This window comes from Ranitomeya imitator, chromosome 3 (genome assembly GCF_032444005.1).
Source record: "Ranitomeya imitator isolate aRanImi1 chromosome 3, aRanImi1.pri, whole genome shotgun sequence".
Lineage (NCBI taxonomy): Eukaryota > Metazoa > Chordata > Amphibia > Anura > Dendrobatidae > Ranitomeya > Ranitomeya imitator.
This window is the reverse complement of record NC_091284.1, coordinates 490,502,049-490,512,460: the sequence shown is the minus strand read 5'-3', so window position 1 is coordinate 490,512,460 and position 10,412 is coordinate 490,502,049.

The window sequence follows — 10,412 nt, the reverse complement described above, 5'->3', positions numbered from 1 at the left end:
AATGATACGCAGCACCCCCCTTGGTAGCGCTTCCCGTCTTCTGACATCATCGGTTGGCTAGTTGCGCCTGTGCGTCCGCCCTGCCTGAATAAAATGCTCCTCGTTGTCTTAATTATTTTGACTGCGAGGGTGTGATTGATGGGCACGAGCAGTGCATATCTTCGCCTGTCTTAACTCATCTCCTTCCGCCTTCTTCAGACTGTGCAGCCTCATGGCCGCGGCATGCGAGAAGGGATCAGATGAGGCCGCCCAGTCTGAAGCAGGTGTAAGGACATGTGTGAGCGGCAAACATATTTAGTGCACCAGGGCACGAATCCCAGCACCGCAGTGTGATTTTTTAAAAACACACTGTGGGTCTGGGATTCATGTCCACCGCTAACCGCAACGGCCAACATGAAATGAGGTCATAAGACAGGAAGCGCTCACAGCGCATGGCCAAGGGATCACACAATAGCGCAGACTCCTGTACAGCAAATAACAACTCTCAGGAATCTGCGCACAGCAGCTATGTGTTAATTTTGACACCTGTGCTGCATCTCCGTAAAAAGGAAAGTCACGCCTCCACTACTGTTTGACAGTCTAATGGGCTAAATAGTGTACGTGTTTTATTCATCGTGTGCAAGGAGCAAATTAAATAGAGCAACCTTTTACTTGTGCAGCATTAATGCTGCACAAGGTGTGGCTCTTGTACCTTGCAACACCTGAGGGGGGGGTTAAAGGTAACCTTTGAAATTGGTTCAACTAGGCTTCGGCCTACACTCTGCTCCTCTACTCCTCCTGCTGACCCTGGGCTCTAACAACGCTAGTTTTTGCCCGGAAATGCTAGCTGCACAGAGAAAAACACCAGCCAATGTGTTAGTGGGGTTCAGCAACGCCCGCTGTTCCCCCGCTGTGTAGCCGGCATCGTGTCCAGCAAAAGCCACGCTGGCACAACCGACCAAAAGCTGCCACCAGTGCAGGCTTCGGCCTACACTTTGCTCCTCTCCTCCTCCTGCTGACCCTGGGCTCAAACACCGCTAGTTTTTGCCCGGAAATGCTAGCTGCACAGAGAAAAACACCAGCCAATGTGTTAGTGGGGTTCAGCAACGCCAGCTGTTTCCCTGCTGTGTAGCTTGCATCGTGTCCAGCACAAGCCACGCTGGCACAACCGACCAAAAGCTGCCACCAGTGCAGGCTTCGGCCTACACTTTGCTCCTCTCCTCCTCCTCCTGCTGACCCTGGGCTCTAACACCGCTAGTTTTTGCCCGGACATGCAATCTGCACAGAGTAAAACACCAGTCAATGTGTCAGTGGGGTTCAGCAACGCCAGCTGTTCCCCTGCTGTGTAGCTTGCAACGTGACCTGCAAACGCCACGCAGGCACATGAACTGAAATTGAAGGGAGCCTGCCCCCCACCCCCAGGTGTTTCTATGTATAACAGCCACCTTGTACAGCAGTACTGCTGCATTTGTACAAGGTGGCTGACTTTTTCTCCTTGCCCACGTGGAACTCAACACGTACAAAATGTGTCTCATTAGAGACCATTACAATGTCCCTGAGGTGTGACTTTCCTTTGTAATGACACGCAGCACCACCCTTGTTAGCGCTGCCCGTCTTTTGACATCATTGGTTAGCTGGCTGCGCCTGTGCATCTCCCCTGCTCGAAACAACGCCCCTCGGTGTCTTATTTTTTTGGACAGCGAGGGTGTGATTGATGGGCATGTGCAGTGCATATGTTTGCCTGTGTTCACTCATCTCCTTCCGCCTTCTTCAGACTGGGTGTCCTCATGGCCGCGGCAGGCGATAAGGGATCAGATGAGGCCGCCCAGTCTGAAGCAGGTGTAAGGACATGTGTGAGCGTCAAACATATTTACTGCACAAGGCCACGAATCCCAGCCACGCAGTGTGATTTTTTGAAAACACACTGTGGGTCTGGGATTCATGTCCATCGCTAACCGCAACGGCCAACATAAAATGAGGTCAGAAGACAGGAAGCGCTCACAGCGCATGGCCAAGGGATCACACAATAGCGCAGACTCCTGTACAGCAAATAACAACGCTCAGGAATCTGCGCACAGCAGCTATGTGTTAATTTTGACACCTGTGCTGCATCTCCGTAAAAAGGAAAGTCACGCCTCCACTACTGTTTGACAGTCTAATGGGCTAAATAGTGTACGTGTTTTATTCATCGTGTGCAAGGAGCAAATTAAATAGAGCAACCTTTTACTTGTGCAGCATTAATGCTGCAGAAGGAGTGGCTCTTGAACTTTGTAACACCTGAGGGGGGGGTTAAAGGTAACCTTTGAAATTGGTTCAACTAGGCTTCAGCCTACACTCTGCTCCTCTCCTCCTCCTGCTGACCCTGGGCTCTAACACCGCTAGTTTTTGCCCGGAAATGCTAGCTGCACAGAGAAAAACACCAGCCAATGTGTTAGTGGGGTTCAGCACCGCCAGCTGTTCCCCCGCTGTGTAGCCGGCATCGTGTCCAGCAAAAGCCACGCTGGCACAACCGACCAAAAGCTGCCACCAGTGCAGGCTTTGGCCTACACTTTGCTCCTCTCCTCCTCCTGCTGACCCTGGGCTCAAACACCGCTAGTTTTTGCCCGGAAATGCTAGCTGCACAGAGAAAAACACCAGCCAATGTGTTAGTGGGGTTCAGCAACGCCAGCTGTTTCCCTGCTGTGTAGCTTGCAACGTGACCTGCAAACGCCACGCAGGCACATGAACTGAAATTGAAGGGAGCCTGCCCCCCACCCCCAGGTGTTTCTATGTATAACAGCCACCTTGTACAGCAGTACTGCTGCATTTGTACAAGGTGGCTGATGTTTTCTCTTTGCCCACGTGGAACTCAACACGTACAAAATGTGTCTCATTAGAGACCAATGCTAATGTCCCTGAGGTGTGACTTTCCTTTTAATGACACGCAGCACCCCCATTGTTAGCGCTGCCCGTCTTCTGACATCATTGGTTGGCTGCCTGTGCCTGTGCGTCCGCCCTGCCCGACACAACGCCCCTCGTTGTCTCATATTTTGGATGCGAGGGTGTTATTGATGGGCATGTGCAGTGCATATGTTCGCCTGTTTTAAGTCACCTCCTTCCGCCTTCTTCAGACTGGGTGTCCTCATGGCCGCGGCATGCGATAAGGGATCAGATGAGGCCGCCCAGTCTGAAGCAGGTGTAAGGACATGTGTGAGCGGCAAACATATTTAGTGCACAAGGGCAAGAATCCCAGCACCGCAGTGTGATTTTTTAAAAAAACACTGTGGGTCTGGGATTCATGTCCACCGCTAACCGCAACGGCCAACATGAAATGAGGTCATAAGACAGGAAGCGCTCACAGCGCATAGCCAAGGGATCACAAGAGCGCAGACTCCTGTACAGCAACTAACAACGCTCAGGAAGCTGCGCCCATGCAAAAAGGTGTTATTTTCGACACCTGTGCTGCTTTTCTTTAAAAAGACAAGTCACGCCTCCACTACTGTTTAACAGTATAATGGGCTAAATAGTGTACGTGTTGCATTCAGCGTGTGCAAGTAGACAAATTAATAGAGCAACCTTTTACTTGTGCAGCATTAATGCTGCAGAAGGAGTGGCTCTTGTACTTTGTAACACCTGAGGGGGGGTTAAAGGTAACCTTTGAAATTGGTTCAACTAGGCTTCGGCCTACACTCTGCTCCTCTCCTCCTCCTGCTGACCCTGGGCTCTAACACCGCTAGTTTTTGCCCGGAAATGCTAGCTGCACAGAGAAAAACACCAGCCAATGTGTTAGTGGGGTTCAGCACCGCCAGCTGTTCCCCCGCTGTGTAGCCGGCATCGTGTCCAGCAAAAGCCACGCTGGCACAACCGACCAAAAGCTGCCACCTGTGCAGGCTTCGGCCTACACTTTGCTCCTCTCCTCCTCCTGCTGACCCTGGGCTCAAACACCGCTAGTTTTTGCCCGGACATGCGATCTGCACAGAGAAAAACACCAGTCAATGTGTCAGTGGGGTTCAGCAACGCCAGCTGTTCCCCTGCTGTGTAGCTTGCAACGTGACCTGCAAACGCCACGCAGGCACATGAACTGAAATTGAAGGGAGCCTGCCCCCCACCCCCAGGTGTTTCTATGTATAACAGCCACCTTGTACAGCAGTACTGCTGCATTTGTACAAGGTGGCTGATGTTTTCTCCTTGCCCACGTGGAACTCAACACGTACAAAATGTGTCTCTTTGAGACCATTCCACTGTCCCTGAGGTGTGACTTTCCTTTCTAATGATACGCAGCACCCCCCTTGGTAGCGCTTCCCGTCTTCTGACATCATTGGTGGGCTACTTGCGCCTGTTCGTCCGCCCTGCCTGAATAAAATGCTCCTCGTTGTCTTACTTATTTTGACTGCGAGGGTGTGATTGATGGGCACGAGCAGTGCATATCTTCGCCTGTCTTAACTCATCTCCTTCCGCCTTCTTCAGACTGTGCAGCCTCATGGCCGCGGCATGCGAGAAGGGATCAGCAGAGGCCGCCCAGTCTGAAGCAGGTGTAAGGACGTGTGTGAGCGGCCAAAATATTTACTGCTCAAGGCCACGAATCCCAGCACCGCAGTGTGGCTTTATGAAAAGACACTGTGGGTCTGGGATTTATGGCCATCGTTAACCGCACCGGCCAACATGAAATGATGTCATAAGATGGGCAGCGCTAACAGGGCATTGCCAAGGGATAACACAAGAGCGCAGACTGCTGTACAGCAAATAACAACGCTCAGGAAGCTGCGCCAAGCACCAAGGCGTTATTTTGGACACCTGTGCTGCGTCTCATCAAAAAAACAAGTCACGCATCCACTACAGTTTGACTGTAGAATGGGGTAAATTGTGTATGTCTTTCATTCAGCGTGTGCAAGTAGACAAATTAATAGAGCAACCTTTCACTTGTGCAGCATTAATACTGCACAAGGTGTGTCTCTTGTACTTTGTAACACCTGAGGGGGGGGTTAAAGGTTTCCTTTGAAATTGGTTCAACTAGGCTTCGGCCTACACTCTGCTCCTCTCCTCCTCCTCCTGCTTCAACACGGGCTCTAACATCGCTAGTTTTTGCCCGCAAGTGCTAGCTGCACAGAGAAAAACACACGCCATTGTGTTAGTGGGGTTCAGCAACGCCAGCTGTTCCCCCAGTGTGTAGCCGGCAAAGTGTCCTGCAAACGCAACGCAGACACAAAGCTGCCTCCAGTGCAGGCTTCGGCCTACACTCATCTCCCCCTGCTTACCCTTTGCTCCAACACCGCTAGTTGGGGCTCTAGGAAGACAATCTTTAATAGGCAACGCATCCGGGTTCCAGCACCGCCAGCTGGTTCTCGGCAGTGTTCTTGTCACAGGTACTCCCTCGTGCCAAGCCTGGTTTCAGCACCGTCAGCTGTTTCCGGGTTGTGTCAAGCTCACTGAGACGCCTATGCTTGCCCCGTCGTGGTGCGGTCGAGTTAGCCAACTCCAGGGTGCCTCCAGTTTAGGAGCTTCCTATGTGGGCTGCGTGAACTGGTAGTCAAGGCTGGTTCTGTAGTGCCAGTAGGCCCAGCTCCCCCTGTAGGACTGTTGGGGTTCGGTAACTGCGGCTGCCTCGCGGCCTAGCTGTTCTCTCCTCTCCTGTGGACCTTCGGGTCCACCACCTGGTTCCAGCACCGTCAGCTGGTTCCGGGCCGAGCCTTTGGCTTAGGTGCCTCCTCCTGGGTATCCGAGTTCCACCAACGCCAGGCGGTCCTTGGTAGTGCTTTTAAGCGCGGGCACCTACAGCTTAGTAACCGGGTTCCAGCACCGTCAGCTGGTCCTCGGTCATGCCATTGGCTCTTGCACACTGGGGCAACGCATCCGGGTTCCAGCACCGCCAGCTGGTTCTCGGCAGTGTTCTTGTCACAGGTACTCCCTCGTGCCAAGCCTGGTTTCAGCACCGTCAGCTGTTTCCGGGTTGTGTCAAGCTCACTGAGACGCCTATGCTTGCCCCGTCGTGGTGCGGTCGAGTTAGCCAACTCCAGGGTGCCTCCAGTTTAGGAGCTTCCTATGTGGGCTGCGTGAACTGGTAGTCAAGGCTGGTTCTGTAGTGCCAGTAGGCCCAGCTCCCCCTGTAGGACTGTTGGGGTTCGGTAACTGCGGCTGCCTCGCGGCCTAGCTGTTCTCTCCTCTCCTGTGGACCTTCGGGTCCACCACCTGGTTCCAGCACCGTCAGCTGGTTCCGGGCCGAGCCTTTGGCTTAGGTGCCTCCTCCTGGGTATCCGAGTTCCGCCAACGCCAGGCGGTCCTTGGTAGTGCTTTTAAGCGCGGGCACCTACAGCTTAGTAACCGGGTTCCAGCACCGTCAGCTGGTCCTCGGTCGTGCCATTGGCTCTTGCACACTGGGGCAACGCATCCGGGTTCCAGCACCGCCAGCTGGTTCTCGGCAGTGTTCTTGTCACAGGTACTCCCTCGTGCCAAGCCTGGTTTCAGCACCGTCAGCTGTTTCCGGGTTGTGTCAAGCTCACTGAGACGCCTATGCTTGCCCCGTCGTGGTGCGGTCGAGTTAGCCAACTCCAGGGTGCCTCCAGTTTAGGAGCTTCCTATGTGGGCTGCGTGAACTGGTAGTCAAGGCTGGTTCTGTAGTGCCAGTAGGCCCAGCTCCCCCTGTAGGACTGTTGGGGTTCGGTAACTGCGGCTGCCTCGCGGCCTAGCTGTTCTCTCCTCTCCTGTGGACCTTCGGGTCCACCACCTGGTTCCAGCACCGTCAGCTGGTTCCGGGCCGAGCCTTTGGCTTAGGTGCCTCCTCCTGGGTATCCGAGTTCCGCCAACGCCAGGCGGTCCTTGGTAGTGCTTTTAAGCGCGGGCACCTACAGCTTAGTAACCGGGTTCCAGCACCGTCAGCTGGTCCTCGGTCGTGCCATTGGCTCTTGCACACTGGGGCAACGCATCCGGGTTCCAGCACCGCCAGCTGGTTCTCGGCAGTGTTCTTGTCACAGGTACTCCCTCGTGCCAAGCCTGGTTTCAGCACCGTCAGCTGTTTCCGGGTTGTGTCAAGCTCACTGAGACGCCTATGCTTGCCCCGTCGTGGTGCGGTCGAGTTAGCCAACTCCAGGGTGCCTCCAGTTTAGGAGCTTCCTATGTGGGCTGCGTGAACTGGTAGTCAAGGCTGGTTCTGTAGTGCCAGTAGGCCCAGCTCCCCCTGTAGGACTGTTGGGGTTCGGTAACTGCGGCTGCCTCGCGGCCTAGCTGTTCTCTCCTCTCCTGTGGGCCTTCGGGTCCACCACCTGGTTCCAGCACCGTCAGCTGGTTCTAGGCAGTGTCTTTTGCTCTTGTACCTTCTGCTCCCCATCCTGGTTCCAGTAACGTCAGCTGGTTCCGGGCAGAGCCTTTGGCTTAGGTGCCTCCTTCTGGGTATCCAAGTTCCACCAACGTCAGGTGGTCCTTGGTAGTGCTTTCAGGCACGGGTACCTCCTGCTTAGTAACCGGGTTCCAGTAACGTCAGCTGGTCCTCGGTAGTTCCATTGGCTCTTGGACCTTCGGCTACCCATCCGGGTTCCAGTACCGTCAGCTGGTTCTCGGCAGTGTCTTTTGCTCTTGTACCTTCTGCTCCCCATCCTGGTTCCAGTAACGTCAGCTGGTTCCGGGCAGAGCCTTTGGCTTAGGTGCCTCCTTCTGGGTATCCGAGTTCCGCCAACGTCAGGCGGTCCTTGGTAGTGCTTTTTAGCACGGGTACCTCCTGCTTAGTAACTGGGTTCCAGTAACGTCAGCTGGTCCTCGGTAGTTCCATAGGCTCTTGAACCTTCGGGTAGCCATCCGAGTTCCAGTTCCATCAGCTGGTTCTTGGCATTTTCTCAGCCTTCTTGTACCTTCTGCTACATTTCCAAGTTTAAGACCCTAAAGTCGACGACCCGGAAGACCACCCCGATGACGACTACGACGACGACCCGGAAGACCACCCCGATGACGACGACGACGACGGCGGAGACGACGACGACGACGGCGGAGACGACGACGGCGGAGACGACGACGGCGGAGACGACGACGGCGGAGATGACAACACTGAAGACGACGACCCTGGAGACGACGACATGGAAGACCGAGAAGCAGAAGAACAAGAGGCTGCAGAACAAAGAGCAGAAGAACATTAAGCATAACACTTAATATCAGAGCAAAAGATATTATCTAAATTATATGCAGAAGAAGACTAAGCAGTGTATGGGGGTGAGTCCGTTCCTCCTCGTGGTGCCCCTGGATAAAGCCTGATGCTGCAGGCCAAACTGAACGTGGACAAATGTAACTTTTGTGACTGGCAGAACGGAAGGTGTAATCTTCAAACTTTTATAGATAACAACTATGGGAATGCCTGTCACAAATGAGAATATGATGAAGAAGTAGAATAGGAAGAATAATAACAGTGGAATAAAAAGAATATGTAGAATAGGAAGAATAATAATAGTTGAAGAAAATGAATATGAAGAATGTAATAAAAAAAAAAAATAGGTAGAAGATGAAGAAGAAGATGAATAAGGTGAAGAAGTTGATGTCAAAGATGCTGATGATGATGAAGATGAAAGTGTGGGAAAAGGAAAAAAAAGAAGGGGAAGGTCGTGGAATAGTGAAACATCAATATCTGACAAAATAAAAAAAAATTTACATAGTCAATATCTTTTTCAATCCGAACGTCTTTAAAAAAAAAAAAATCATGCTATTCTATTTGATTGGGCTAATCCTCATTGCCTTTAATGTCTCCGCCACCTCCCCCAATACATCCTACATTATTCTTAGTTGTTTTCCTTCATGTAGAATGAACCTACAAGGAAAGAAAGGGTTTATTTTAATTCCGATATTTTGGTCCCATTGACTTGCATTGGGATCGGGTATCGGTATCGGCGATATCCGATATTTTTTGAATATCGGCCGATCCAAACCGATACCGATACTTTCCGATATCGGAAGGTATCGCTCAACACTATTTACCACATTTTTTGCTTCAAATATATTTTTCCCTATTTTCCACCTCTAAAACCTGGTGCGTCGTATAGTCCAGTGAGTCTTATAGTCCGAAAAATACGGTAGGGGTAAAAATACACTTTTTAATTCTGTCATGTCACTTTCCATTAAATCCTGAAAATCACCTGAAGGGTTAATAAACTACGTGACGGCAAATGTTAATATGTCGAGGGGTGCTGTTCTTAAAATGTCATCACTCTTGGGGGTTTTCCAATATATAGGACCCGTAAAGTCACTTCAAACATGGATAGGTCCCTAAAAAAATAATCTGGTAAATTTCCATGAAAAAATGAAAAATTACTACGTTTTTAACCCCTTAGCGACCGCCGATACGCCTTTTAACGGCGGCCGCTAAGGGTACTTAAACCACAGCGCCGTTAATTAACGGCGCTGTGGAAAAAGTGTATAGCGCCCCCCACAGGCCGATTTTCTCCGGGGTCTCGGGTAGCCGAGACCCCAGAGAACATGATTCGGGGGGTTTTTAACCCTCCCCGCATTTGCGATCACCGGTAATTAACCGTTTACCGGCGATCGCAAAAAAAAAAAAAAAAAAAAAAAAAAAGCGATCTCTTTTTAATTTCTCTGTCCTCCGATGTGATCGCACATCGGAGGACAGAGAAAAGGGGTCCCAGGTGGCCCCCCAATACTCACCTAGCTCCCCCGATGCTCCTCGTGTCTCCCGGTGGGCGCCGCCATCTTCAAAATGGCGGGCGCATGCGCAGTGCGCCCGCCGGCCGGCACCGGGAGAATCTTTGGGGTCTCGGCTGCCTGGGGTAGCCGAGACCCCAAAGAGCATGATCGGGGGTCGGTTTTAGCGACCCCTGTTTTGCGATCGCCGGTAATTAACTGTTTACCGGCGACCGCAAAAAAAAAAAAAAAAAAAAAAAAGTAAAGTGTAATTCTCTGTCCTCTGATGTGATCGCACATCAGAGGACAGAGAAATAGGGGGATTCGGGGACCCTAGCATACTCACCTAGGTCCCTGGATCCTCTTGCTGCTCCTCCTGGCCGCCGGCAGAAGAACATGGCGGACGCATGCCCAGTGCGCCCGCCATCTGTCTCCATCTGCCGGCCGGCAGGAGAACAGCGGTTAGGGCTAAAATTAGGGTTAGGGTTAGGGGTAGGGTTAGGGGTAGGGTTAGGGGTAGGGTTAGGGTTAGGGTTAGGGGTAGGGTAGGGGTAGGGGTAGGGTTAGGGTTAGGGGTAGGGTTAGGGGTAGGGTTAGGGTTAGGGTTAGGGGTAGGGGTAGGGTTAGGGGTAGGGTTAGGGTTAGGGTAGGGGTAGGGTTAGGTTAGGGGTAGGGTTACGGCTAGGGTTAGGTTAGGGGTAGGGTTAGGTTAGGGTTAGGGGTAGGGTTACGGCTAGGGTTAGGTTAGGGGTAGGGTTAGGGGTAGGGTTAGGGGTAGGGTTAGGGGTAGGGTTAGGTTAGGGGTAGGGTTAGGTTAGGGGTAGGGCTAGGGTTAGGGGTAGGGT